The sequence below is a fragment of the Oryx dammah genome, unplaced genomic scaffold (assembly GCF_014754425.2).
Source record: "Oryx dammah isolate SB20612 unplaced genomic scaffold, SCBI_Odam_1.1 HiC_scaffold_2, whole genome shotgun sequence".
Taxonomy (NCBI): domain Eukaryota; kingdom Metazoa; phylum Chordata; class Mammalia; order Artiodactyla; family Bovidae; genus Oryx; species Oryx dammah.
In genome coordinates, this window is record NW_024070186.1 from 186,068,270 (window position 1) to 186,096,087 (window position 27,818).

The window sequence follows — 27,818 nt, forward strand, 5'->3', positions numbered from 1 at the left end:
GGAATTAAGACCTTTTTCGTTTTTTTTTTTTGGTTTTGAAACACTAACTTTGTTTGTGATGAAACACTAAGTTTAAAAACACTAACTTTCTAAAAACAACGTGTCAGCAATATTTATTGATACAATTTCTTAATAAGGTGGTAGTCCTTTTTAAACCAAACTTTGAGGTTTTTCTAGCTCCACATATCATAACATGTAATTTTTGAAATTGTGATGTTAATAACTCGTTTTACTACTTGCCAGCTGTATGATCTTAGCATGCGTGCGTGCTCAGTCGCTTCAAATGTGCCGGACTCTTTGTGACGCAGGGACCATAGTCTGCTTGGCTCCTCTGTCCATGGGATTCTCCAGGCAAAAATACTGCAGAGAGTTGCCATGTCCTCCTCCAGGGGATCTTCCTGATCCAGGGATCGAACCTGCGTCTCCTGCAATGCACGTGGACTCTTTTCTGCAAACCCCCTATGATCTTAGACAAGTTATTTAATCTGTTTGTGCCTCAGTTCCCTTGTCTGGGAAAAAATGGTGATAATAATGGTAATCTACCTATTAAAGTGGCAAGGAAGATTGAGTTAATAAAGCACTATAGAGGTTAGATGATTTTACCATAAAATCCTGGACTCTCAGGACTAAAATAAAATTGGCTAGTTGTACTTCCAACACCCAGAGAGGTTCAAAGAGTTGTTTTAGCTGGTGTATGAGCCAGACCTGAAATAAACCAGGATTCTTGCCTCTCACTGCTTTGACTTTTTTATACTTGATTTTTTTTTTTTTTTGAAATTATGTGTCCTGGAGCCAAACAAGATAGAGCGGGGTGACTAAAAATATCCAGATGTAGCCATTCAACCAGTGGAGGAGACTGAACACAGTGATCTGGAATGCCTCTCCCAGCTCTGTGTCCTCATTGGTCCTCACGGAAAGCGGCAACTGCCCAAGGAAAGATGGATGCTGCTTCGGCTGACGTGCCTGGAGAGTGACACTGCTTCCCAGGGCTGGTTAATGCAGACCCTGTGGCATTTTTGCATTTGATTTCCTTAATGTGATGGCTCTGTTTCCTCGCTGTCTAGCAAAAGGTCAGTTCCTATTTGTCCTCTAATAAATGGGCTATTTAACGCCAGGGGGGGAAAAATCAACAACAGAAAACTCTGATTGCCATCTCCAAACAACTGCAAAGTAAATCATCTACTCTGGGTTTCTTCTCTGAACTTTACAATTTTTATCACCTACACACGGATGCTCATCAGCCCTCCCTGGCAGCATCCAACCCTTTATGGAGTAACTGCTTCTCAGGAAAAGATCCTGCTTTTTTGAACATGTTGTATTTTGGGCTTCAGCCTTGAACTGCTGGGATTGCAACTGCTTTTTAATTGGAACCAACAACCAGGGCTGGCTTGGATTCATAGCTGAGCCTCCCTGCATCAGAACTGTCTGCTGGAGCCTGGAGATGAGGGAAAGGGGGGCCAAGTCCCCCACCTTTGGGTTACGACTCTCAGGGGAAGCTGCCTTTGTGCCTGGGGACTCTGCCGGCTCTGGAAATAGAATTTCCATTTTCTGACCAGAAAAAGAAGCCCTGTTTGTCATTCTTGGAGATCTGCAGATAGAAACTTAAGTGGTTCATGCAGAAGTCTTCTCGTCACCCAGCTGATGTCTGACAAACCAGAAGCTCAGATGAAGGGGGACAAAGAACGACCAAGGATATTTTAAGTGCTTTCCATCAACATGCCAGGCTAAGACGTCCTTTCCTTTCCAAAGGGAAATGAATGTGGGTTTCCCCCTGCCTTTATGTCTGAGAAGAATAATCAGCATTCTGGAAAGGAAACTGCCGCTTCAGATTCTCATTCTATCAAGCAATTATTTAGAATTTGCAGCTTATTAATACAACAACGTATCTCATTGACACAGTATGCTAAAAAGCTTATGCCTAATCAGAACATCAGCACGATAGATGGCTAAACACCATCTCTTCTCCACGCATTCCTTTGATTTACCCAATTTTAACAAGGTGCCCAAAGAGCACGTGCTGATGGCCAGTCGTCTGTACTGAAATGCAGGCAGAGTAATTATGCGCCATATAAAATGACTAATGCTAAGCATCTAAAGGGCTATTTCCACACGCACGGCACTTTCGATGGAGTGTGTGTCGGACTAGATTTAGCTGTTGTGGGATGAAAACCAACACAGGGAAAAATCCAAATACTTCGGTCAAATTCCCTCTTCTCCCACTCACACTGTCTCAGGGTCTGACCTCAAATTCCTCTACACCCTTAGTCTAACTCTGCAAACAGTAAGTTTTCTACATTGGGGGAATGTTCCATTTGAACTCACTGACAAGGTTAATGCCAGTTGAGAATATTTTCCAAGAACAAAGAGACCTTCCTTGGTCTTAATGATACCAATTTCTTCCTCCACTGATGCTTTAGAGACATGAGATGGGGCCAACTATCACCCACATTGTGGCTGGGTGTCTCCACACTCGTCTGTGCTCCTCACTGGGGACTGTTCCCTGCAGCTAAAGTGGTCCCTCCACTGTTGCCTCACTCACACCCTCTCCCTGCTTTGGGTCATATTCCTCTAGGCAGAAACTCCTAACCGCTTGTTCCAAGGTTTTCCCTTCTGTAAGGCCAGCAGGGTCATTCCACACTACCATCTCCCTTTATCTGAATGCCTTTCACATTTTCATGGCACCAGATAATATGCCATTTTCTCCTTTTCCCAAGGCTTCCCTGATGGCTCAGTTGGTAAAGAATCCATCTGCAATGCAGGAGACCCCAGTTTGATTCCTGGGTCAGGAAGATCCCCTGCAGAAGGGACAGGCTACCCGCTCCAGTATTCTTGGGCTTCTCTTGTGGCTCAGCTGGTAAGAATCTGCCTGAAATGCAGGAGATCTGGGTTCAACCCCCGGGTTGGGAAGATCCCCTGGAGAAAGGAAAGGCTACCCACTCTAGTGTTCTGGCCTGGAGAATTCAGTCCATGGGATCACAAAGAGTCAGACACGACTGAGCAACTTTCACCTTCCTTTTCTCAAATGTTCACTATATTAATGCCAACAAGCAAGTAGAAGCTTTCTGAGTGTCTGCAACTGACCCCGAGAAGGATTCTTCATCATCTAGCAAACATTTGTCTTACATTTCTGTGCTAAAGGCACTTTTCGCGGGCATTGTGAGGAAGAGGGGAGGCAAAAAGATTCATGAAGGCAGTAGGGTGGGCGTGGGAAGGAAGCTTATAAAAGCTACTGGGAACAAAGGCAAGACAAAGGAAGTGTGTTTGTCTAAGATACAATAATGTCACACTGTCTATGGGCAAGGGTGGGCATCTGGGGCTGGGATGAGTGATGACTTGTAACTGGAGGTAACTGGCACTTGACCTGGATCTTGAAATCAATGCATTGGACCGGGGTCCTCTGTGGGATCTTGAGTACCCATGTGCAGAGGACAGATTTCAATCTGACAGCACTAGGGATACAGTAAATGTATCTCACGAGAGGAACACCAGGTCTTTATCTATTTCAGAAAGAGGAGAAGGCGAAAAATCCCAGGGGGCAGAAATAATGGTACAAATGAGGGTTGGCAAAGGTCAGAGAGAGCAGGTGTTGTTCAGAGACAGTCAGAGTTCTCAGGAACCCCTGGATGAATTGGATGTGAAGGAAAATAAAGAGGTGGAGACATGTTCAGAAGCTGTGTGGTCACTGGTCAGGAGAAATATTTTTTAAGCTGCTCCACAAGGCATGTGGGGTCTTAGTTCCCTGACTAGGGATTGAACCCATGCCCCTGCAGTAGAAGCACGACATCCTAACCATGCACAGCCAGGGAAGTCCCCTAACTTCTCTGTGTTAAGCCACTTAAAGTTCAGGGTATAGTTGTTATTATAGCACAGTTTATCTTATCCTGACTGATATGGTTCCTTAGGATTTATCGTTGTGTCTCCTTGGAAGGAAGGAAGTTTGGTTCATATTTGGTCTGCTCTGTTGCATGTGTGCAGGTGTGTAAAGTCACTTTAGTTGTGTCTGACTCTTTTATGACACCATGGACTGCAGTCTACCAGGCTCCTCTGTCCATGGGATTCTCCAGGCAAAAATATTGGAATGGGGTACCTTGCCCTCCTCTAGGGGATCTTCCCAACCCAGGGATTGAACCCAGATCTCTTACGTCTCCTACATTTTGCAGGAGAGTTCTTTACTACTAGAGCCACGTGGGAAGGCCCCTGTTCTGTTGAGGAAGCACCAAAGGAGGAGTAAAAAAATCAAGAGACAGGAAATTCTTCTTGTACTCCTTTCATCTGGGGATTCTTTCCCTCTTTTTCTTTGAGAACTTCTTTCATTATTAGATTCTGTCTCTATGTTTTATTATCATGCCAGTCATCTTTTCTTACATTCTTCTGGAAATATTTAACTTTATCTCTTTATCTTCTTCAGTGTTAATTTTGCTTTTTAACCCATGGTCTCCTATACAGTTTTAACTCCATTTTCTTATGTGCCACTCTGTTTATGATTAGCAGATATAAAGCCCCCCTCCATCTCATTGAGAATTTGTAATAATGGTTTCCTACCTTTCAAGTAAGAAATCATTTAGATGTGCCTGTAAGCTTTTATTCTTTTGTGTTACAAAACGTTTTCATAGGCTTTAGATTTTTTTTCTCTTTGTCCACATACTTTCTTGAGTCCACTGAACTGATGATAAAACTCTTTTATTTCTTAGGCACTATTAGAAGTACTTTTAATGGGCTTCTTGCCACATCACCATCTTGGGTCATATCAACTTGTATTTTAACAAGACATCCAGTTGGGGGAAAATGGGTCATTTATTTCTGACCACCAAATAGTGTTTAGCTTTGTCTCTCCCTGACATTGTCCCTCTTTTCAGATTCATCATAAGCTCCATTAATACTGCCTGTGTCATCTTGAATGTTTCACTGTGTAGTAGAGACTTGTAATCCAAGATTTTGAGCAAGATAAATCAAAACAGGATTCGTGTGTGTGTGTGTGTGTGTGTACATGTGGGCATGTGTGTGAGTATGAACGAAAGTTAACAATGGCTAAAACTGACAGAAGGAAATTCAGCAAAACCAAGAATATAAGAGATATTTGCCAGTCACATGACCATTGATGTATCAGAGAAGCAGAGGGTGAGAAAGCGCGTAATCAGGCCAACTGAGTGATGAGACACTATGATCAGGACACCAAGATGTCACAAGTAAGAGCCTTTACATACTCTATGCAAATTGAGACGTACCATCTCTGCTGTGAGATAAGATCAGATGGTACAAAAGATCAATAAAAACAGAACATCCCTCCAGTGGACGCAGAAAGGACAGTTTCACAAAAAGATAACACTGCCATGAGCCGTGAGTCTCATGAGCCGTGAGTCTCTTTTACTCTCTTCACGTTAAACGCTGGCCATCGAAACACACCAGCCACAAACGGTGACGGACTCAGAATGAGGTGAGTAGTGTCTGAAAGAATGCACACTCTTAGTTGCAGTCCATAAATATTTAAATTGGTAAGCCTCTGCCGATACGATTTTTATTAACTTGCCTCCCTTGATCTTGGAGAGCATCCCTTAGGCTAAATGAACTTCTCTTCTCTCTGATCATGCCTTTTTCTTCTCCTGGAAAAGAAAATTACCCCCATGTGTCTTTTAGGGTGTAGCCAGATGTGATTCTGGACCTCCCAACCCTGGAATCCTCTTCTGTAATCCCAGGGGGTCTTGGCACATCTGTAATATGGGGCCCATCACACTTTCTTCTATGTATGGATTCCTTTCTTTTCTTCTTTGGGAATAAGACCTATAACTTCCTTACAGTATACCCTCAAACTCAGGGCTCTGCTCGGAACCCTCTAGGTGCACAACTGCTCTCTAAATATTGAATGAATGAATAAACAGAATGTTGGCACAAAAGCAAGTCTTCCTTAAGTTTAAATACAGTGTTAGGGACTTCTCTGGTGGTGCAGTGGATAAAAATCTGCTTGCCAACGCAGGGGACGCTGGTTCAATCCTTGTTCTGGGAAGACTCCACGTGCCACAGAGCAACTAAGCCCGTGCACCACAACTACTGAAGCCTGTGTCCCTAGAGCCTCTGCTCCACAAGAGAAGCCTCTGCAATGAGAAGCCCATTCACCACAACAAGGTGTAGCCCCTACTCACTACAAGAAGAGAAAACTCGAAAAGCAACAAAGACCCAGTGAGACCAAAAAACCCACAGTGATGAAGGACTGGTCAAGTCTGAGGGTGAAGAATAGGGACAGCTTTCTAGGTATCCCTGACTCACAATTCTCAATGTAGCTTTCTTCGGTGATTAGCTCTGAAGGAAATTCCCTTAAACATTTGTTTTTCAGTGAGAAAACAGGTGGGTTTATCTACTCAGTATCCACAGTAAGATGTAATCTAAAGCCTAACCCATAACTTCGAGAATAAGGAAAAGGATATATTCCTTGCCCCCCACCCAGATCTTGGCCATATATGAAGAGTCAGGTTCTTTTCTGGGCAACAGGGGCTTCCCTGGTGGTCCAAAGGCTAAGACTTTGCATTTCCAAAGCAGGGGGCCTAGGTTTGATGCCCAGTGGGGGAACTAGATCCCACATGCTGCAGCTGAAAATCTTGCATGCTGCAACTAAGACCTGGGCAGCCGAATAAATACATACATTTGAAAAAAAAAAAAAAAAAGAACAGTGCTTTTTCTGGGCAATATAAGAGGAGAAGGTCCTGGATGGTAGGAGATTCAAAACATGAGATCAGAACCAGAGAAGAACCGGGTATGTTTATCCTACAGAAGAGGGGAGTGGTGGGGAATGGGGTGGGGGAGAGCACACCATTGGGGTCTTCTATCTGAAGGAATTTTGTCAGAAGAGGAACTGAACTTACATGGCGGAGCTCTAGTGGGTGGAACCATGCCCCAAACAAGACCCACAGGGAGACACTGCTTAAAGCTACCATGAAATAAGCTATAAAGCAATACGGCACAATGGCTCATTCTGCCTGAGTTTGATGTCTTGCTTCTCCATTTGCTTTCCCTTCTGTGCAGTGGTGATACTAGGAGCTCACTGGGCAGATCTAAGCATTAAATAAAGCGATGGGCACTTGGCATGGTACCTGGCTTCTGGTCAGCATTCTGAGACGGGGGCCTTTGTAGGACCAGTATCAGCGGTCTGATGAGTCAGGTGATGAGCACCTTGTCACCAGAGGAATTCAAGTACAGGCTGACATAAGAACTTTTAGGTTCCTCTACACTGACCTACTGCAGATGCTGATTGCAGTCATGAAATGAAAAGACGCTTGCTCCTTGGAAGAAACGTTATGACCAACCTAGATAGTATATTCAAAAGTAGAGACATTACTTTGCCGACTAAGGTCTGTCTAGTCAAGGCTATGGTTTTTCCAGTAGTCATGTATGGATGTGAGAGTTGGACTGTGAAGAAAGCTGAGCACCGAAGAATTGATGCTTTTGAACTGTGGTGTTGGAGAAGACTCTTGAGAGTCCCTTGGACTGCAAGGAGATCCAACCAGTCCATTCTGAAGGAGATCAGCCCTGGGATTTCTTTGGAAGGAATGATGCTAAAGCTGAAACTCCAGTACTTTGGCCACCTCATGCAAAGAGTTGACTCACTGGAAAAGACTCTGATGCTGGGAGGGATTGGGGGCAGGAGGAGAAGGGGACGACAGAGGATGAGATGGCTGGATGGCATCACTGACTTGATGGACGTGAGTCTGAGTGAACTCCGGGAGTTGGTGATGGACAGGGAGGCCTGGCGTGCTGCGGTTCATGGGGTTGCAAAGAGCCGGACACGACTGAGCGACTGAACTGAACTGAACACTGACCTACAAAGACCCCTACACTGAATCTGAGCCTGAAAGTGATCTGATGGGGTGTCTCTCTTGGAACGTGTCTGCAAGCACTCTGGACCCTTTAAACAGCTAGAGAGACAGAGAGGGAGAGAGAGGAACTATATGCTAATCTGTGTGCAAGAACCATCTAGGAGAGAGCAACACAGAGAGTCAGTTATCATTACTCCATTCCTAGTGTGAAATGCTCTAATTACTCTACATTAAAGCAACTTTTTCGAAGTTGAAACATCAAAGATGCAGCTTTTGCCGTCTTCCCAGGTCACCACTGGTGAACAAAGAAGGGTTGATCTGTTTGGGGGGTGGGTGCTGGGGTGGGGGGGCACTGGGCGCTGCCTTCCCAGCAATGGGTGCTCTGAACAGAATAGAAATAGCTCAAGTTTGGAGTCTGAGAGGCAGTAATAGTTGTGCCCTTCTGTGTTTAGTTGCTCGGTCACATCCGACTCTTTGTGACCCCATGGGCTGTAGTCCGCCAGGCTCCTCTGTCCATGGGATTCTCAAGGCAAGATTACAGGAGTGGATAGCCATTCCCTTCTCCAGGGATCTTCCTGACCCAGGGATCGAATCTGGGTCTCTTGCACTGCAGGTGGATTCTTTGCCATCTGAGCCACCAGGGAAGCCCTATTTGTCCCCCCAACAGCACGATATAGTATTATTTCTCTTTGCAGATAATATAGCTTGGGTGTGAAAACTCTACTTTTTTTTTTAAAAAAAAATGAGGGATGCTCACAGAATTCCTCCCCTACAAGATCTTGAGCTCGGGAGAAGAAAGACATCAGTTGAGACAGGACCAGGAGGAAGTCAGGAGGCATCCTGATTTACTTAGCAGGTGTGAAAGGCCAGGCCAAGGTCAGCCTTGCCTGGGAAAGAATTCGTTTGCAGCTTGGCCAAGCTTGCTGCAACCCAGCTCTATAGCTGTTGGGGTGAAAAAGGCACCCGGAGAAGGTCAAGTGAAGGATCACACTGAACTCTGAGGGTGACTCATTCCACGCTGTGGGTCCTCAGCTCCCTCCCTCCCTCCCAATCTCTCAATTTTCAATTTTGTTCTGATTCACATCCTACAGTCATGCTTTCCTCTCCCCTGTTCCCAGCTCTGTCTCCATCGTGTCCCAGAGTTTCCCTGCTCTCTTGAACCCGAATTACACTCCAAGGGGCAACTCCTTCTCACCTAATTGGCTCTGACCCACTGAAGTCAAGGGCATGGCCTCTGGACATTCAGAGTTCACTGTTACTCTGCATGTGCCTCGGCTTCCCAGCTGTAATGTGGGAAATAAATAAGAGCGCTTATTGTGCATGGCATTGCGTGTGTGCCTGAAACCAGCTGGCCCAGTGCCTGGCACGTGGTCAGTGACTCGAGTTAGTTGTGGTGATGAGTGGTCCCCTGTGCCCACTGTGACCGCTGGTTCCCTATTTCAATCTCCAAATTCTCTTCCTACAGCCTCCGGAAAAACTGGCTCCCCTTTGGTCTAAATCAGTACTTCTCAATCTTGTTTTTTATTATAACTCCTTTCCCGCCCCACTTTGCTAATCTTCTCTCTGAGTACCACGGATGTACTGTTTGTATACCTATTGTGGCCCTCTGAAGCGTTACAAACCACTGTAATAGTTAAGATCTGCCCCCTTCAAGAATCAGTGTTACTTCCCTGCTGGTTAAGTGGTTAAGACTGTGGACTCTGAGCTCCCAATGCAGGGGACCTAGGTTTGATCCTTGGTTGGGAAACTAGATGCCACCAGCCACAACTAAAATAACCCATGTGCCGCAACTAAGACTCGGCATGGCCAAATAAATAAAGAATAAATAAACATTAAAAAAGAAAAGAACCAGTGTTACTGCAGGGGCCACACTGCTCCAGGGAGAAGGCATGATCTCCATCAGCGGTTCTCCACCAAGGCCAACGTTATACCCTTTCCCTCTCCCCAGGGACATCTGGCAACTTTGGAAGACATTTTTGGTGGGCTCGGAGTGGGCATTACTGGCTTCTTTCAGGGGGTGGGTAGAGGCCAGGGATGCTGCAAAACAGCCTACAACACATAGGACACTCCCTCCCCACCCCCAGACAAGGAATTACCCAGCCCCACAGGTTAACAGTGTCCAGGTGAGAAACCCTGATGCTTGAGACCACTGGGAGCCTCACCACCAGCAGAAGAAATCTTCTAGGCTGAAAATTCAGCCGGGCTGTGGCTGGTTTCAGAGCTGCTCTTGTAGGCGGAAGGGCCTTTCTTAAGATGGCATGGAGTGATGCAGTGACGGCATAAGACGCGAACTCAGGGCTCCTTGAGAGACTGGCTGAGACCACACCTCCACTGCCAGTGAGGCTCCCAGCCCCTCCTCTCTGCCAGCTCAGGGCCTGATGCAACGCTCAGCTCACTGTCTTGCACACAGGACTCCAGAAATGCCTATTAGACTAAATGCCACTCCTTCTAGGCTGGAAGACCAGACCAAGGGTGCAAGGATCAGATTGGCAGAAGGGACACCACACAAAGGAGATGGCAGAGCCCACAGGGGAAGGGAGAGACTACAGAGGCTGTCCCAGTCTCTTTCCCTTGGACGGCAGATGTCTAATCCAGCCAAGCTGGGGTGGGGTGTGTGCTCAGTCACTCATGCATGCCCAACTCCTTGCGATCCCATGAACTGTAATCCGCCAGGCTCCTCTGTCCATGGGATTTTCCAGGCAAGATTACTGGAGGGGGTGGCCATTTCCTTCTTCAGAGAATCTTCCCGACCCAGGGATCGAATCCAGTTCTCCTGACTCGCAGGCGGATCCTTAACCACCTGGGCCATCAGTTCAGTTCTGTGTTCTTTCGCGTTCCTTGGCTTGTAGCTGCATAGCTCCAGTCTCTGCTGCAGTTGTCATAACGTGTTCTCATTGGGTCTGTGTCTTCTTCTTTTTTTAAAATAATTTATTTATTTATTTTATTTTTGGATGTGCTGGGTCTTCCTTGCTGTGTGCCGGCTTTCTCTAGTTGCGGCAAACAGGGGCTTCTCTTCATTGCAGTGTGTGGCTTTCCGATTGCGGTGGCTTCTCGTGGCAGAGCACGGGCTCCAGCCTTGCAGGCTTCAGTAGCTGTGGCTCGCAAGCTCGAGAGCGTGGACTCAGCAGTTGTGGCCCAGGGATCAGTTGCTCCGTGGCATGTGGAATCTTCCCAGACCAGGGATTAAACCCATGTCCCCTGCATTGGCAGGCAGATTCTCATCCACTGTACCACCAGGGAAGTCTTTCCTTTCTTATCCAAACAATGGTCATACCAGACTAGAGCCAGTCCCAATGACTTCATGTTATCTTGATTACATTTGCAGAGACCTTACTTCCAAATAAGGTCACAATCTCAGGTATAGGAAATTAGGACTTCAATATCCCTTGGAGGAAGCCACAATTCATCTCATAACACACTGTGCCGTGTCCGAATTCTTCACTCACAAGAGGGATAATGAAATGATGGTTATTACTCAAGTCACTCGCTTAGGGGCTATTTTCCATGCAACTAGAACTGGAATATCAAATAACTCCCTCAAGGCCATCCAACTCTTCCATCATCTGGATCTTAGGAAGCTGGGCCTTTCAATTTCCTGCCTGGGTATAGATCTCTTCCTATCTTAACAGTTTTACTAGAGTTTTTCATAGCTGCCAGTTTTAAAGCAGCCTGAGCATCTTGCCTCTGGGCTAATTTTTCTTTGATAACTTTCTCAAAAAGAGCTCCAAATTTGCTATAACCATTCCAAGCCCAAAGGACTGGCTGATTTTCTGGGTAAGGAAAAAAAAAAAAAAATAAAGGAGAACTTGGTGTGAGCATCAGTGGAGGTAAAACCATTTTAAAAAGAAAATAATAGCCTTTCACTGAAATCTGCACATTCTTTTGGCCTCTTTCGCATCAATAGAATGGACCTTTGTAATTTCCTACATGGCTGTTCAAGTAGGAGGAATGGAATTTGAATGTGTCTCTTCCAAAAGGTTAAAAAGACACTAAACACAAGTTTTGAAAAATATCTGAGCTTTTTAATTCTTTTCATTTTTGTCACATAGATGTATTTCTAAGCCTGAGTACTTTAAAATGTATGGTGTTGTCAAATGCACAATATATTTCCCTTTTAGATTTTCCAAAGGGGAGGGAATTAATTATGAAATAGTCAAACAGAGTACCATTTCATGCTCTGCAAAGCAGACAGTGGCTACGCATGGCTGTCATTGGAAGATGTACCCATACAAGGCATTTTGCACACATGTAGATGGTAGCTTCAAAGCTGAGGGTCACCATCAGCAAATCCATCTAGCATATTTCCAAACAAACAGTATTAAATGAGTTTCCACAAAAATAATGGCCATTAGCATAAACAAAGAGTTTCCTTGCTAGATAGCCTGGTGTACAGTATTTATCACAGGAAATGACCTTTAAGGATAAACGGTTCCAATTAGGGAAAGCCCCCAGCCCAAGGGTTTCCCAGGTGGCACAGTGGTAAAGAATCGTCTGCCAAAGCCGGAAGTGCAGGAGGTGCAGGTTTGATCCCTGGGTTGGGAAGATCCCTGGAAATGGCAACTCGCTCCAGTGTTCTTGCCTGGAAAATTCCATGGAGAGAGGAGCCTGGCCGGCTACCGTTCACGGGGTTGCAAAAGAGACATGACTGAGCGACCGAACATGCACACGTGACCCAGCACAAACCTTTCAGATTCAGAACATGGTAAACAGATGCCAGAGGTGCTTTCCTGCTTGAATCCAGGTCTCAGCGGGTACTGCAGGGCTGCCCTATTGCAATGACCTTTAAGTGTAGCCATCCCACCCAAGCATCACGCTTCAGAATGCATGGGGGAGCCAGCCCAGGGCACCAGAACCCACCTGTCTCAGGAACTCTTCCGGGATTTCTTCCCACATTTCATGCCTGGTCTATCATTTCTTCCTCTGGTCTTCCTGGCTCTCCAATTTTCTCTGGCTACACACTCCAGCCCCAGTTCCTCCTCATGCCCCTACTTCCTCATTCTAGTGATTATGCAAGCTCTCTTCCCACTGCCCACGTCCCTGGTTCTGGAAGCATCAGATTTCCAAGCCCAAATAGCCTTGGTCTCAAAGGATTCCGGGCAGCTAAGGACATCTCCCACCTTGGTATCTTAGTGAGGGAAGAGGGGATAAAACACTGACATTCCCCAGGCAAGCTCTCCTTCAATGGGCCAGAAGATGGGACATCAAAGATGGGTAACCTGGGTTTGTCCAATGGGCTATATCCATCTGACAGCAAATATCTGAGATTCCCCTAGACAGTCAACTATTTTCCCGTGGAAGCCCTGCCAATTTTGCAATGGCAGTTTTCCTGAAGACTGAGCACATCACCATGCCCAAGGCTCATGTGTGCAGACCTCCAGCCAACTACTAGATCTAGGGCTGAATGGAATGGCTCAGGACCTTGGTGGCTGTTCTTTGTGGCATGGCATTTCACCAAGCCCACAGAGTCCAGGGAACAAAACAACTAAATAGAATTGGGACAGGCTAATTCCCAACCCCTTTTGTGTAAAAATAGTGGCAAATGGAAACAAACAGACATGGCAAGGATGCTACTACCATCCTGTCCCCTGCCCCAGAAACCCAGAGCTATAAATCACCCACGTCATCACAGTCGCACCTGGAGAGAATGGTGTAAATCCAGGTTCACATTTATAGGGAATCAAATTATTGCTTTATTCCCAGGGAGATGAATGAGAGTGACAGAATTTTCAGAGTTGTAAAAATAGATGGATGCTTCCTATAAAATAACTCACAGACGCCTACGATGATTTACAAGAGATCTGGCAGTCTGGGAGCAGGCAAGTGAAATTCCAGACAGAACACCACACTATTTTCCAGTGGTAGAGTAAATGGCTTGGCTATTATGATAATACATTTCAGCACAGCAAATATATCTCCCCTTAATAGAAATACATTAGACACCATTTATAAAAATATCAACATCGTGGGTCTGTTCCTTCAGCTACAACTTAGACATAAATATAACACAATTTATGGATGAGGGAATCCAATTTCATGCTGTTTCAAACACATTTGTGTTTATTGCATAACTACAGTTCTCCATATACAAAGCAGTGTATTACATGATAGAGATGAATGGGCATGGGGTCTATCCGCGTGTCTACATGGGAATCATGAGCATTGTATCTTCTGCAAATGGAAGTACTTTATGATATGTGTTATATACAGTCAACATCTTAAGCATCTACTATATGATAACACCATTACATAATCGCCAGCGTTGTCACCTCCATCCTAAGGGTAGAGGGATGCAACGCCTGGGATGAATAAATATTCTAAGCAATATGTGACTGAAAACCTCAGAGAGCTTTAGAGTCAGACAAATTGGCTTTGACTACTGGCTCCCCTGTTTATCAGCTGTAAGATCTTGGACAAATTACGTGCCTTCTAACAATCCCGGTATTATCTGTAAAATGGGATCAATAATGACTAATTTAAGGGCTTCCCTGGTGGTGCAGAGGTTAAAGCATTTGCCTGCAATGTGGGAGACCTGGGTTTGATCCCTGGGTCAGGAAGATCCCCTGGAGAAGGAAATGGCAACCCACTCCAGTATTCTTGCCTGGAGAATCCCATGGACAGCGGAGCTTGGTGGGCTACAGTCCACGGGCCGCAAAGAGTCGGACACGACTGAGCAACTTCACTTTCACTTTAATGACTAATTTACACGATTCTCATGAAGACTGAAGAATCTGATGTTTGTAAAGCGCCTACGAGCACAGTTTTCTGCCACAAACTCAGTGCCAACTGACAGCAGATATTAGTTTGAAATGCGTATCTCTCCCCTTTAAATGCATTTGTAGGGACTTACCTGGTGGTCCCATGGTTAAGAATCCACCTTACAATGCAGGGGACATGGGTTTGACATCGGGGAACTAAGATCCCACATGCTGTGGGGCAACTAAGCCTGCACATCACAACTAGAGAGTCCATGTGCCGCAACGAAAGATCTGCATGACGGAACGGATATCCCGTGTATCACAAATAAGACCCGAGAAAGCCAAATAAATAAACAGACATACATACATGAAAATAAATGCATGTGTGGGAAAGGCCCAAATTTCTTCTTAAGCACCGAGTACAGACTGTGGTGCAAAAAAGTACTGCAACAGTGAAAGTTATAGAGAAGGTCCAGCCTGTGGTTTCTGCTCGCCACTACCCTCTTCTCTTCTTTCTGGTGTCCCTTTACTTGTTGATAATGGTGTAGGTGTTTCTTGATCTTCTCTGCCCACTTTCAGAATTTTGGGGGCCCTGTCTTTATCGCTATCTGGGCAATTTCTCCTCTCTGGCTTAGCTTTGGTATGCAAGGATTTAATCAATCAATAAGATACTTTTTTTCTTTTTTTTTTTTGTGGGGGACGAGGTAGAGGGAGTATTTTTTCATGTTTAGCAGTTGTTGGATTTTTTTTCCCCAAAGCTCTAACAACAGGAATAATCCCAGAGCCTACAGTGAATCAGACAGACAAGCTCAGCCTCAGTGAAGGTGAACTCGGTGAAGGGACAATTTACACACCAAATGAGTTCATTGTGAAGCAGCAGGACAGACTCGCAGCTTCTCTGGCAGTATGGGTTTCTGGATATCACAGAACCAAAAGCCAAAGAGGGTGTTGGGTAGAAATCAGCCTAGAAGCAGAGTACTTGGTACACACTGCCATGAATATACAATGCTACCAATTTCACACAGATGTTTATAGCAGTTTTAGTCATAATTTTCAAATCGTTGAAGCAACCAAGATGAATAGATAATAAATAAACTGAGGTACATCCAAATGATGGAATATTATTCAGCACTAAAAAAAAAACAGCAATCAATTCCTGAAAAGACATGGGGGGACTTCAAATGCAAATTACTGTGAAGGAAGTCAATCTGGAAAGGCTACATACCGTAAAATTACAAGTAGACATTTTGGAAAAAGCAAGATTACAGACACAATAAAAAGATCAGTGGTTGTCAGCGAGTGGGGGTGGGGAGTATGAATAAGTGGAGCACAGTAAAATTTTAGGGCAGTGAAAAATCTGTACGACACTACAATGATTGATCCCTGTCACTGTCCAAACCCATAAAATGTGCAACACTAAGAGTGAGCCACAGTGTGAACTAGGGACTTTGGGTGATTAGGGTAGGTCTGCGTAGATTCATCTCCTGTAATAAATGTAGCACTCTGGTCAGGGGTGTTACAATGGGACAAGCTGTGCCTGTGTGGGGAAGTCTCTCTACTCTCCTGTCAATTTTGCTGCAAACATGAAACTGTTCTTTTAAAAAGTCTTAAAAAATAGCCAAAACTTTAGGTCTAATAAGTTCAGTTACCTGACCGGTAACCTCAGTAAAATAGAAAAAAAGTGAACGTTGCTGTTCATTGAAATTTAGCTCTAACATCCTACATCAAGGAAGCTGCATAATTACACAGAGAAAAATGATTCCAAACACCTTTAAAACAGAGCGTTGACCACACGTGACTTGTGGAAATATATCCTAAGGACAAAACAAAATACAAAGAAACACTGAATTTCATTCAGTGAACTTGTTAGCTGGCATTCTTATACTGAAATCATATATATATATACATATATATATAGATATAGATATATATGGAGAGAGAGTAGAATATACACTATATATACATATATAATATATATAGTGAGATAAAGCAAATGAGAAATTATGTCAATAAGAATCAGACTTATTCTGTCAATTAGAATAAAGCTTTCAGTGAAAGATAAGCACAAAATCAAAGAAGTAAAACTTCTGTAATCATAAATTTAAATTGGAAATACTAGTATGAAAGAATGACTTAACGTTTTTCTTTCTAAAAAGGTCAGTGTTATCCAGCTTTTCTGAAAAGTCTTAGAAGTAATGAGCACCTTCACTGACAAGACTTTGGTCTCTAATCTCCCACGAGGGGGAGCCAGGGGTCCTTAGAGTAATGGCTGATTCCAGGTTTGGGACATGAAATATATAGGACAAAACTGAAACCTCCTGGGCCAGAAAGCTAGGAAGCTCTGTGAAGTGGCTCTTCAGATGTTTTGCCATTTTTTTAGTCTTAACTTTTAGGTGTCATTGTATATAGTCTGGATAAGATTCCTTTGTCAGATATAGCCACTGTAAATATTTTTCTCAGTGTGTGGCTTGCCTCTTTTAAACTGAGCTGAAATTTTAAATTTTGATTAAATCCAAACTAGCACTTTGTTTAAAAATTGTTAATGCTTTCGTATCCAGTCTAAAAAGTACTGCATACCCCCCAAGATATTCTCTTTTGTTTTCTCCAGGGCTTTATGGATCATAGACATAAATGTAAAAGCTAAAGCCATAAAGCTTCCAGAAGAAAACATAGTGGAAAATGAATAGATAAGCCACAAATTGGCTTACATATACTTACACACACATATATATACACTATACATCTGAAAAAGAGATCATAATCAGACACATAATGAATCTGTATAAATGAGCCATAAAACAAAATAAAACAATGTTTTAAAATGGGCAAAAGATGTTGTGCAAATTATTCTTAAGCACAAGAGAAAGTTTTCAATATCATCAGCTATGAAGGAACTGCAAATGAAAACACTGAGGTACCAATTCAAACCTAATGGATTCGTTAAAACAAATACCGACACCACCAAATACTGGCAAAATGTGGACACCTGGAACTCTCACACAATAACTAGTGAAAGTGGAAAATGACCCAAACACTTTAGACACTTGTTTGACCATTTCTTAAAAAGTTAAACATACATCTTTCCCATATGCTAACTATTCAGTTCTTATGTATTTACCCAACAGAATCCAAACATATATCCAAAAAAAAAACCATGTTTTTTCATAACTGTCCTAAATTGGCAAGAACCCAACAATCCTCCAGCAGGAAAAATGAATAAACAAATGATCATATTTTTAGACAATGGAGTGGTGGTGCTTTGGTCGCTAAGTTGTGCCTGATTCTTGTGACCCCATGGACTATGGTCTGCCAGGCTCCTTCATCCATGGGATTTTCCAGGCAAGAATACTGGAGTGAATTGCCATTTCCTTCTCCAGGGGATCTGCCCAACTCAGGGATCGAACCCCAGTCTCCTGCATTGCAGGCAGATTCTTTAACAAGTAAGCTACCAGGGAAGCCCATACAGCGGAGTAATTCTCAATAATAAAAAGGAATGAGTTTCTGATATAGATACAACAGCATGGAGGAATCTCATAAACATTCATTAGCTGGAAGATTAAGGACCTCCGCAGTGGCTCAGCAGTGAAGAATCTTCCTGTAAAGCAGAAGACCCAGGTTCGATCCCTGGGTTGGAAAGAGTCCCTTGAGAAGGAAATGGCAACCTACTCCAGTATTCTTGCCTGGGAAATCCCATGGCCAGAAAAGCCCGGTGGGCTAGTCCATGGGGTCACAAAAGAGTTGTACATGACTGAGAGACTAAACAACAACAATAACGTTGAGGATTAGCGCATGTAAGGCATGATTCCATTTATGAGAATTTCCAAAATAGACACAACTAACCTATGGTGATGAAAATCAGAAAATGGTTGCCTAAAGTGGGTGATATGGGGAAGTAGAGAAAAAAGATAGGAAAATGACAACAGGGGACTTTCCAGGCAAAGGAAATCTTCAATAACACGTTTTGGGAGGTGATTATTGAGATGCACATAACTGTGAAGCCCATTTGACTGAAGACTGAAAATCTGTGCATTTTACTGTATTAAGTAAGGCTTTAATAAAAACAAACAAAATGAGCAAAAAATGAATGACTGTAATGGATTTAGAAACATAAAATATCTATTTTTAAAAAATAATTCTACTGGAGAAAAGCCCACTGGTCACCTTTGGAGGCTGCTATGTCATCAACTTATTATTCTAAAACCGTTTAAATAAAAGGAAAGAATCAAGCATTTCTTCTGCCTTCTCTATTTGAACTATATTTGGGAGTATCCAAACAGGTGATGAGGGTAAATTCTTTTTTAGTAGCAGAATTATGTTTTATAAATGCAGGGTGAATGTAAAATTTTAAAATCACCATTTGTAAGCTTTAATGAAATAATGCATCTGGGCAAGGATTGTCAGTGGCTGCTAAAATCATTAGGTGAAAGGATGATGGGGAATTTTATAATGGATGAATCAGGCTGAAAACACATGGACCCACTGTTGAATCTTAACATCACTAAAATCCAGACAACCAGATTGTATGTATCTCCTGATGTGATGTGATGTGATAGGAAGTTTACAGCATCACCTGAAGTGTTCTTGCAGGAAAGAAGGAAGGGGGTAGATGAAGGAAACCGAGTCCAATCAACCTTCCAGATCTAATTACAGTTTAGACAAAATGGAGATGAGAGGAACATGTTAAAGACATTAAGTAGGATCATCTGCCAAGTCCAGAGAGTGCAAACTTTTACAAGACAAATGGTTTGGTATCTTCAGTAAATGAATGACATGAGAATAATAAAAGTAAGGGGAAATGTTACAGATTAAAAGATACTTAAGAGGCATACGGGTTGAGGGGATAAATTAGGAGTATGGGATTAAGAGACACACATCTCTATATAAAAAACATAAACAACAAAGATTTACTGTATAGCATGGGCTTCCCAGGTGGCTCAGTGAAAAAGAATCTGCGTGCAATGAAGGATACGTGGGTTCAATACCTGGGTTGGGAAGATTCCCCTGGAAAAGGAAATGGCAACCCATTTCAGTATTCTTGCCTGGAAAATTCCATGGACAGAGGAACCAGGTGGGCTACCCACCCTGTGCTCACAAAAGAGTTGGACATGACTTAGCGACTAAACAACAACAAAAGGGGACACTATTCAATATCTTCCAATAACTTAAAACGGAAAAGAGCCTGAAAATATATACAGCTGAATCACTTTACTGTACACATGAAACTAACTAAATGTTGTAAACAACTATACTGCAATTAAAAATTAAAAAAAATAAAAATTAAAAACAGGGATATCAATCAAATGCAATCTGTAGACCTTGTTTGGAACGCTGCTTGAACAAGTCATCAATGATACTGTTGTTGTTGAGAAAAATCACACAGAATTTTGAGAAATACTTTTGAGAAACATGAACCGGGTAATGAATTTTACTACGTGTAAATTTATTTTGAGCCTATGCTTTAAAAAAGTCCTTCTATGTTAGCAATGCACTCTAAAATTTTTATAGGCAGAACAATTCGATGTCTGGGGATTTGCTTTTTGAAGGCTGAGAGGCAGTAGCTGAAAAACACACAGCAAAATGTTGATATTTGTTGAAGCTGAATCATTTATACATTCGGATTCATTAGACTGTTCTATTTTTGTTATGTTTCAAATTTTCCATAATAAAATGTTGAATTAAAATAAGGGAAACTAACATAAAATGTAATGACAATTCTTCATTCTCCAATTTGTTTTGTGGGGGGAAAAAAATAGCAAGAGACGATATTATCTAAACCCCTCACCCACTGGGGGTGGAATTCCCAGCCTGTACACAATTCTAAAACTGAAGAATTTTAGAAACTCTATGGAAACCATTTTATTCTACAACTGACATCACGTTGCTGGTTGTCTTTTGTAAGATCTCTCAGGGAAGGTTTCTTTTGGAGAGTGTGTGTGTGTGTGTGTGTGTGTGTGTGTGTGTGTATTCATGCATGTGTGTGTGTTTTCAGCTTTCTCTATATATCTATATCTATAAGTCTATTTTTCTTACTTAAGAGGATGGCAATACATTTCAATAAAGATAGCAAAATGATCCTGCTGTCTAATGCCAGCAATCTCTGTTTAAATGAACCTTCTGCTGCTCTTTCCTACAAAGCACCATCCTGTACTGTGAGATATATGTCATGGAGCAGTGAAGGCTGGAAGAACCACATGTCACTGCAGATTTTAAGGTTTACAGGTAGGTGGCTCATGAGCTCTGGCCCCAGTGCTGACTGCGCCATCTCCTTTTGGGAGGTGCCACACAAACAGGGAAAGGCAGGAGGATTGGATGAGCATCTGGAAACTCACATCCTTGCATGAAACTGGAGTATGGAGCAGAGATTCTAAAGTTCTAAACATCTTAAAAAACTAAGATCTTTTCCCCAAAATATTTCAGAAAAAAAGAGATCAGTTCTCAATTAAAAAACAAACAAACAAACAAACCACTATTTTCCTAACTCTTTAATTCTTTATGGATAGCACCTATGGCTACTGTTTGCTATAAGCCATGGGCTCATATCATAAAAGGAATCACCATGTCCTACTGCTGTGAAGTCAGCCCAAATCCTAAGCCCTGCTTAGGTCCAGTAGACCCCGGGATGGGGATGGTGAACACGCCACACTTGTCCTAGAACCCCTCGGTTGGAACCCCACCTTACTCGTAAGTTCTTTCAACATCTTGTGGCCAAGTCACAGAGGACTCAACATTTCTAAAATGGAATTCCTCGAATTTTCACCGACACACCTTCTTCTCTGCCAGTGTTTTCTAAGTGAATCTATCTGGTTGCTCAGAGACCTGGGAGGTCTACCACACTCTCCTCCCATTCATTCCTCACGCTGAGTCAACACCAGGTCCTTGTTCATTACGCCCCTGAATGGTACCTGGATCCATCCCTTCCTCTCCATGCCTGCTCTGGGCTTCTTCTTAGTTGTTTCTCCAACTTCTTTCCATGCCCTAAAGGTGGGTTGTTTTTTTTCTTTCTGGATTTCTGTCTTATCCCCTCTCCTCCTTTCTCTAGGCAACCCCTTCTTTCTTGCAACTTCAAATATAATCTATGTACAGAAGATGCCCAAGTCTATCTCATGCTTTGTCCTCTCTCCTTTGTTTAATCTCCACACACCCAACTGCCTACTGGATGAACTGGATGGTGTCGGGACCCCTCTCACACAGAAAACATCGTCTTGTCCCTTCATTCAGACCTCCTCATCTCCAAGAAGAGCACCAGCATCTCCCAATTGTTCAAGCCAGTAACTTGGGAGTCCGCCTTGCCCCTGGCTCACTTTCATCCCCTCTATACACTCAACCCTCAGATCCTGTCTCTTCTGCTTTCTGAATTTGTCCATTTCTCTCTCGCTGCCCAAACCACAGTTTAGGCCCGCCTACTGGCTCTCCTCTGAGTCCATTCAGTTCTATCATCCATTCTTGACACGGCAATCGAGATCTTTTCATGGTGATAATGATCTTTCTTACATAAAAACAGTCTGATAGCCACACTCACCTTAAATGCTTCCAAAGGATCTTGGTTATAGGTCCAACATGGGACTATATATAGACACACAAACCACACACATAGAGATGTCTTTCTCTTTATCACATATGTCTTCTTTTTTTCCTTTCAAAATATTCACAGTGATCTTTAAGAAAAAGCCAAATAACTGTTTAAAGATCTTGCATAATCTAGATGCCACTCAAGATTGCTGCTGCTGCCTCTAATAAAGTTTCCCTAATATTTACCTTCTCCAGCCACCTGGAATACCTCACAGTTTCCAGAATGCATTTCCTTCTCAGAATGCGAAATCTCTGCAAATGCTTTTCTCTCTGCCTGGAATCTATTCTTTTCTTTTAAAATCTGTTTTATTGAGGCATGATTGATATTGAATAGCTGTACATATTTAATGTCAACTATTTGATGCGTTTGGAGACAAGCACAACCCTGGGAAACCATCGCCTCAGTGTGCCTGTGTGCTCAGTCGCGACTCTTTGCTACCCCACAGACTGTAGCCCAGCAGGCTCCTCTGTCCACGGGGATTCTCCAGGCAACAGAACTGGAGTGGATTGCCATGCCTTCCTCCACGGGATCTTCCCGACCCAGGGATTAAACCGCGTCTCTTGAGTCTCTTGCACTGCCAGGTGGGTTTCTCACCACTGTGCCACGTGGGAATACAACCACCATCTACGCTATCGACATATATATCACTTTCAAACATTTCCTCCTGCATTCTTTATTATTACTCTACACCTTAAATGTACACAGTGATGTATGTCAATTATATCTCAACAAATAAATAAACATTTTGTGAAAAGAACACAACATAAAATCTACCTTCAGCAAAATTTTAAGGACACACTGCATTATTAACTATAGGTACTATGCTATACAGTAAATCTCTAGACCTTAATCATCTCATATAACTAAAACTGCCTGGAATATTCTTATTCCTACACTCCACTCCCACACCTTCTTGACCTATCTAAATTCAACACATTTTTCAAGTCTTCAACCTCATTTCCTTAAGGAGGAGCTTCCCAACTGCCTAGAGTAGGTTATATTCCTTTGCTATCTTCTTATTTTCCTCTCACCTATCTTTTCACACCTATTACATTGCTAATTATTTGCTAAATGAATGATTTTTCTGCCTGATCATAAATCTTATGGAGATAGAAGCCATGTCTGTCTGCTGTGGTCTCCCTAGTTCAGTGTCTGTTAGAGCGGAGAGGACTCTCAACACGCCTCCCTATTATATCCAAAAGCATTCAGTTGAACTGCTGGTCACCTGAAATATTAATATACGGATCCAGATTAAAGACTAGTCTGTGAAACCCCAAAGCTGATTCTATCTAAACAATACCAAGGACTTTTGCTCTGAGTTTTATCACAGGTATACTCTAACCTTACATCGTGAAGATATTCCCATAGTCTGAGATGACCATCAACAGCAGAAAAAGGACTCATGCAGTCTAAGGATAAGGCAGATGCGACTGAACTGGTGGTCTGCTTCCAGGAGTGACCATTATCCAACCACAACACCCAATAGATAGAGCGGACTTAAGCCCAAGAGATCCCAATGGAAGACAAAGGTCACAGGAGGCTTCTGGACATAGGGGATTCTGATGTCAGGGGTCTCAGAGCAGGCAGGGAGAATCCTCCATGGGTAAAATGGATGCTGGATGATAAGTCCCAAAGCCGGTGGACAGAGGAGTGGCTGGGGTGGGGATCAGAGCATCAGTCAACAGGGCTGATCAGAGCCGTTTCACGTTTTCTACTTGAGCTGAGATATTCATCTTCACTCTCAGACACTGGTACTCATGATACTTGAACTTTCAGAGTCAGATCAGGACTGTTTATACCGTCTGTCCCCTGATTATCAAGTCTACTGCTGAAGGTATTCCAGTTGGCATGGGGACTCACAGGGCCTGAGTCTGTGGGCTAGCCTGAAGGTCTTCAGCACCTTCAGCTCAAGTGCACTGGGCTGGACAAGATGGCAGAGATGCCAAGCTTGGGCCCACTGGAGTCTTAAGAATGGCATCCCAACTCCTCAGGACAATGTGGGTCTGGGGGTACCGTGAACTATGCCACCATCAGTTGTGGCACCGAGCTCAACCTCTGCATTTTAAGAACATCATTCTCACCTGGTGTAAAGTAAAACACACACATCCATTGTCCATCATTCACTCTGTGTGTGTGTGTGTTTGTGTGTGTGTGTTAGTTGCTCGGTTGTGTCTGACTCTCTGCAACCTCATGGACTGTAGCCTGCCAGGCTCCTCTGCCCATGGAATTCTCCAGGTAAAAATACTGGAGTGGGTAGCCATTCCCTTCCAAGGGGTCATTCACCATGACATGAGTCTGAATCCTTTACCTGGGACTTCTGTGGAGCCTCCTGCAAAAGCTGCACCAAGAGGAAGGACCTGGGGGCTGGGCTGGGCCAGGTAAGAAGGTTATCATGCCTCTGTCCCCTTCTCTACCCACCACCCTCTTGCTGACTTCACCTCCATCATGGGTCACTGGTTTCAAAAATATTTTCAACAACAATGTGCACACATAGGAATTCTGCCTTGTATTCAGTCCTTGAGATTCCTGACACGCTAAGACTTTTTCTGATGGCTGGAGGATCTGACTGCATCTTTCTGTTGCCTTTCTTTCAGATTCAGGGAGGCAGGATTCAGGAGTGGTGTGTGTCAGTCGTTCTTTTATATGAGGGTTCAGAATAAGACAGTGCCTTTTCATCCCCAAGAAGACGGATATATTGGAGAAACCTGAAGCCATCTGACACCACTTAAAAGTAATCTATCTGGTCTTTTCTCCTTGAGTTTTTTCCTCTTACCATTTAGACATGTTACCATACTATACCTCGTTAATAGTTGCCGATTAATGTTACTAGGACATGATGAAACCTTTCAATTTCTGATCTCATTTATTTTCAGCCCTAGAAAGCATTTCCACCCACCCGCCTCTCTGCACTGTATTGATTGCTTTGGTCACGGGCAAGCTTGCCTTCCATCCAAGCAATAGCCCTAGAGTAAACCCTGCTGTTTCCCCCCACTCCCCTGAACCACAGCAAGGCTTTCAATTCTTCCTATTCTTTAATTTCTGAGGATGGAATTAAAAGGTAATGAAAAATGTCAGAGAATAGTTTGATCACTGATGGACCTATGACCCCATGGACTGTAGCCTACCAGGCTCCCCTGTCCATGGGATTTTCCAGGCAATAGTACTGGATTGGATTGCCATTTCTTTCTCCAGGGGATCTTCCGGACCCAGGGATCGAACCCAGGTCTCCCGCATTGTAGACAGACCCTTTACTGTCTGAGCCACCAGGGAAGTCCAAAGAAAAGGTAAGTGTTCTCAAATTAAAATTTCCCCGCATAGCTAAAGCATATGATTTTATTTCTTGCAGGTTATTATAGGTTAATCTGTATAAATGTATCTGTGTACACTTTATACAATTTTATATATGTATATATGAGTGTATATATTACATAAAGCTCTGATTTTTCTCAGGCAGCAGGGATGGCTTTCATAATAATCTATTTTTCAAGGGAGGGGGTGCTTGAAGGATGTGGACTCTTTCCTGGGCTTCTTTCTGAGAATAGATAAGTATGTGCCAGGAAGTTGGTTAAGGTGAGGGCTTCCCTGGTGGCTCAAACGGTAAAGAATCTACTTGCAATACAGGAGACCCAGGCTCAAGCCCTGGGACGGGAAGATCCCGTGGAGGAGGAAATGGCTGCCCACTCCAGTATTCTTGCCTGGATTATCCCATGGATGCTGGAGCCTGGCAGGCTATGGTCAGTAGGGCTGCAAAGGGTCAGACACAACTGAAGCGATTGAGCAGGCATGCATTGCTTGCATTACCACCTGAACCACCACCCGGAACACCATCCGTGTAAAGACTGCCTTCCACAAAACGGGTCCCTGGTGCCAAAAAGCTTAGGGACTGTAGGGCTACAGGAAATAAGAGCAGAAACATTCCCAAATCTCCAGCGTGGATACTGGAGGTGCCTGGGATAAGAGACGATTGCACACGACGGGAGGATGCAGGCGCCACCATCCGACGCCTTCACAAAGACGTCTGCAGAGCAGCCAGGTGCTGAGCAGACCTGTAGATGACAAGCCAGGGAGCAGGCTCTGGAACCCATCACTCCAGCCTGTCCCTCGGAGGTGCGGCGCGGGGACTCACGGGCGCCCTCAGCTGGTGGCCAGGGGCGGTGCTGTACTGGGTGGTGCTGCCGCAGGGCGAAACTGACAAGCCCCACCCCTCCTGCAGGGATAGGGCAGCCACGCAGGACTGCCATCACCGCCACCACCACGGAGCCTGGCAGAGCCTCACACCCAGACCTTTGCGGGTTCCAGGTCGATGCACAGAAAATACCTTTACGCGTGGGGAGACCAACATCTGAGCGCCTTAGCAGTCGGTCCTGAAGGTTTCCACCTCTGTTTTCCACAGAGCACAGCCTGCCGTGGCAATCAAATCTGGGGGTCCCTCCTGTCCCCATAACCCCTCCACCTGTGCCCCTGCCTCCGTGAGGACAGTGTTCCATCAATCATCCTGTTCTCCCCTCTACTGGTGTCGTCTTACCCTCCAGAGGCGTCCTTCTTACGCTATTACAGAGACATTCAAATCCCTCTTAATAAAATATTAAAAATTTTTTAAATAACAATTTACCAAATTATCATAAATGTTAATTTTATAAACTTTATATATAAATAAACACATGATTTTATAAACTATCATGAAATTTTGAAACATTTACAAAAGCTTAACCATCTCAATGCAGGGCTTCCTTCAGCCCTTATGAAAGGAAGTACCTGGATAAGTTATCATCTTCCATTTAACCACTGGGCTTGTCTCCACAATGTCTCACTACTTCCACGCATGCTGGGTCCCTTCAGGTGCCTAGTCAGTCATCAATCTAACGGATAACTATTGAGCCCTGTGTGAAGCATGGTTCTATGTGCCTGGGATGCAAAGGTGAGCACCATGAAGTTCCATGCCCCGTAAAGCTTGCAATCTGGCTAGTAAAGTTAGAGAAATACAATATACATAATAAAAGAGTCAATTCCCTGGCATGCTAGAAGCAGATGAGCGCTAAGGAAGATGGCGGAATGAGGAGATGGGACCAGGGTAGAAACTGAAGTTAGAGGCCAAGTTCAACATTCTGGGTCCAGATCTTTTCCATTAATTAAATTCCAAATGGATTAAGTGCTGAGTACACTAGGTGCGATTACATATCCATGGGATTTTTAATTGCTGGACTTTCAAAGAAATCCTATGTAAATTCCACTTAGGAAAGAACCCAGCCCGGAACTGAAAATACAGGAAGAGTCCGGAGTCTCCAAAAGGGAGTGACTTGAGGGTTCAGGGAAGGTCCCCACCATCCCCTTCGCTCGCCTGCATCTTAGATGCTCATTACATCATAAGAACACGAAGTCTTTCATTCCATGAAGGGGAGTGTAAGTGTAGATGAGGGGCTGGCGGGGTATCTTAAAGGTTCTGAGCAATTAGGGATAACGAGTGAAATCTGACACGGAGAACAGGCTTTGATTGTGGGTAGGGATTCTGCGCTGGATACCTGCCTGGCAGCACAAAAAGGAGATTCCAGCAGCGGAAGGAGGAAGAAATTCAATAAACCTAAACCTTACAATTGTGTCCGAGTCGTTTCCAACAAGCTTACTTCCCAGGTATGCAAAAGTTCAGGACAGGGGCCAGTGGGGACCCAGTGACCCTAAATGGGCACCCCCAGGAGCCCCCTCTTTGTGGTATGCAGGAAGACACACCAGTTAAGTGGTGACCAAGTCCTA

At 43.8% G+C, this 27,818-nt stretch overlaps 1 protein-coding gene across 1 annotated transcript in view; it reads right to left on the reverse strand.

Moving 5' to 3' along the window:
• Positions 1-27,818, reverse strand: part of GALNT17 (polypeptide N-acetylgalactosaminyltransferase 17) — a 439,450-nt gene that overhangs the window by 57,685 nt on the left and 353,947 nt on the right. The gene's annotated exons all lie outside the window — the stretch shown is intronic.